The sequence below is a fragment of the Triticum aestivum genome, chromosome 5B, assembly GCF_018294505.1.
Source record: "Triticum aestivum cultivar Chinese Spring chromosome 5B, IWGSC CS RefSeq v2.1, whole genome shotgun sequence".
In the NCBI taxonomy this organism is placed as follows: Eukaryota; Viridiplantae; Streptophyta; class Magnoliopsida; order Poales; family Poaceae; genus Triticum; species Triticum aestivum.
Genome location: NC_057807.1, coordinates 635,140,259 through 635,144,079, shown reverse-complemented (window position 1 = coordinate 635,144,079; position 3,821 = coordinate 635,140,259).

The following is a 3,821-nucleotide window of genomic DNA, read 5'->3' as shown; positions in this document are numbered from 1 at the left end:
CAAAGCAACATTTGTTTCACTGTACAATCATACATCATCTGTTGCAGTTACATATTCATCACATTATCTATACATAAGAAGCAGCAACTAAAAGATTGTCATAACAAACGACAACCACTCAAAAGAAAGATCACCATCACAGCTCCAGCGACTACTAATATACACTACAACTTCCACTTATGTGCAAACCTACAAGAAGGCCAAACAAAAAAGGAATCGCTGAATATTCAGAGACCACTACCATGCTGCCAATTGGATTTGGTTGCAGCCCTTCCAGTTTGCTAATGGCATCTCTCCAGCACCATATCTCATAACCTACAAAGAGAACATAAACCAGCATAAGAATTTGAAACTTCTTCTAATTTGAAACTTCCGGTAAACGATAAACTTGAGGTAACATTCAGGACAACAACACTGCTCCACTGTTTGATATAAGTGGCTGCTGCATGTCGTGTGTATAGTACTATAGTTTCATCTTCAGACCAATCAACGCCAAGTTTCAAAGAAAATCTGATGATAAGTTGCACCAAGATTTAGCAAGGTGCGTACCTCCAAGTGGATGAGCGAGCTCTGAGACCCACTCCCTGACCCTCTCCGCAGATGCTCCCGTCGAAGCATACTGCATCATAGCAAGCACAAAAATTCAGGAAACTATAGCTGGTGTAAAGATGGACCAAACTATAGTTTAAGTAAAACTATAAGAACACTATAAGAACACAAAATAAAACTACAAAAACTACAGTTTCAGTAAAACTATAAATTAGTTTAGATTGTGAGAGCATACATGGAAAGTCTGCACCATCAGCAGTAACCATTACCAAAAGAAAATAAATTATGTCGATGCTGGAAATAACATCTCTGGAGTAGTTTTAATTGAAAAATGTATAGAATACTCCAGTAATTAGAGTACACAGCTAAGATGCTGGAAAGAACATCACACAGGCAGGACAAACTACTCCATCTCTGCACTACAGGCAGGAAAAACTACAGGAGTATACAGCTACTCATACGGGAGTACTATGGGCAAGACAAATACAGGAGTAAGATGTTGATCATGTTAGATTCAGACTATCACTGGTAGTGTGATTTTCTACTACATAAACATCGACTGAACCAATGGTGAATAATAGCTTATTGTAGGCAAAATCATTTGGATAACAGTAACTTGTTTAGATAGTCGGAATCAATTAAGCTGCAATCAATTAAGCTGCTTAGGCATCTGTGTACGTGATTGTCTTGCAAAGAATCGATGAAAATCACTAGTAGCACAAAGGACCCTCGCAGACATTTGTAATAGTACGCAAACTGACCTTCTGCATTGTACATGTAAGATAAGGTAAATAGAGTTCCCAGCAGACAATGTATTCTAGTTATTAAACAAATGCTCGCCAAGATAATCAGTACAATGGTGAACCGAACACAGTAATAATCTAAAGGTGATACTAATAAGCAGTAGGAACCTCCCTACTTTTGTGATATAAAACTAATATCAGACCAATTTTGTACCAAGTTAAAGTTACTTCAGATTGTGAACAGTTAGCTCGACTAACATTTTCTAAACCTTCTAATTATAAGTTCCACAACCTAAACACACTATGCAACCATTTGTGTGCTCTCTGTCAAGCTGAATTTAGGCCTTTCCATGGAGCAGAGAGCATAGATTCGATCACCGGCCTTGTGCCAAGTCCCCCACGCCTTCCCGTGGCGGCCTTCACAACAATGACCTGCAAGCAAAACACACCAAAAACTAAGTCACACATGCATGCTAGTAATCCACTGTCCTGTAGTTGTTTGGTTATTATTTTAGATTAATATGAATAATTCAATATGTATTATCTGTTTTTAAAAAATGAAGTAAACAAGTTATTCAATATTTCTTGGAAGAAAATACGGCTGGCTGGAGAACCTGCTATCTGAAATGTCTAGACAATGAAAAAGAAGCAGCATTATCATTAACCAGCATAGAAATTTAGTAAAGTGGGAACCTAGTAACGAGCTATGTATCTTTGTTCTAATAATTTTCACTGTATCTTCAGAGATTGCTCTAAATTCAGGATGGTTCAGCTTTCATTCTAAGATGTGTGCAACATTGCCATCCTTCAGAAGGAAGCTACAAGGAGTCTCAAGGAAATTAAACCTGCAAAGAGGTCGTGATGGAGACACGATGAAATTGTGTAGAAAATACTACAACCGCATTTCCTCATATCACCATCACATATCCACATCCCCTGTGCAGGTGGAATTTGTCACATATCCATATCCACATTCCCCTGCCGAACTGAACTCGTATATGGAAATACAAACCAACAAATCAGACGAACATAGCAATTTCTGCACACTCCAGAGCTGGTGTTACTGACTAAACCAACCTATTTCCTCTAGTATTTCACAGAGATTACAGGTCCGTACGCAATAGTGGCCTGATTCCCTTGACAGGGCTAAGCACTACAAAGAAGTCGACCTAGGCAGTACGCGATGGAACTAACAGAGCAGGTGCAGAGGCGATGCTACGCAGACATTACAGAGCGGAATCAACGGGGTTCAGGTGGATGAATCGACATCGCTTCGGCTGGCTCACCAAGGCTGCTCGAGAAGTCGCCGAAGGAGATGTTGTAGCTCCGAGGCGCGTGCCGTGGTGCTCCTGCCATGGGCCGAGCGCGCGAGGACGGTCGGGCTCCTCCCGCTTCTCCTCCAGAGGCCTTCGCTGTGCGCTGCTCCCACACGAGCCCTGCATGTCACCCAAGGAGAGGAGAGGAGCGCATATGTTAGGAACCGTAGGAGAGGGAGGGGAGGTGCGGAGTGTCGTGCGCGTACGTGGTCGTGGTGGGGCACGCCACCATCCTGGCCGTAGACTGCCTGCCTGTGGTCGCCGGGCCGGCGAGACGAGGCACCGCGTGACAAAATCCCAAGGACGGAGTGGTTGGTTGGCTTGGAGTGGATAAGGCTAGGGGAGAACAGGAGGGAGGGAGGAGCTCGATCTCGTATATGGTGAGGGTCATCGATGGTGGGCGGCAGCGGATCGAGATCTGAGGGAGGGAGAGGGTGACTTGGAGATGGGGATCTGGGATCGAGGGGCGCAGGAGAGGGTGGAGCAGCGGCGCTTGGGGGTGGGGGTTGAGCTCCGCTAGAGGGAGGTGGCCGACGCAGGCAGGAATGGAGATGGAGGCCGGGGGCTCTGACTTCGATTGGATCTGGGCGGCCGCGACGATTGGGAGAAGGGGCTAGGGTTTCATGGGTGGACGAGGATGAGAGGATCTGCATCGGGGGAGAGGGGAGAGGAAGAAAGAAAGAAAGAAAGAAAGGAGGCGGGGGGGGGGGGGGGGGGTGGATGGAAGATGCCAGCTAGGGTTTCGCCTCAGGTGGGGTTGGTGGGGGAGGCGAGGAGCGACGGCTACCATTGGATCCGGGAAGATCCAATGGTGTTTTGTGCATGATCCGTGTGCCTTGTCCACAGACCAATCAGAACGCAATACAATATTATGACCAATTGAATTGGTCGTGATAAATTTAAAAATAAGATGTTAGATCATCTTAGCTATTTACTTGACCTGATACATTGGAAAAAAATGAAACAAATGAAAAACCTTCTCATCATGTCATCAAATGTGACCTAGTTTTTAGAAGGAACTTTTCATTTTCTTTGCACGAAAATTCATTTTTCATTTTTCGAGTGCTCAAAATGAGTTTTTTTGTGAAGAAAATACCAAATATTTGTTGCAAAATCGTATCAAATCATTTTTCTAAAATACTAGACCATATTTAATGTACAAATAACCAAATGGTTGGGTGTCAAAACTTTTAATCCACCTCTGGTGAAAAAG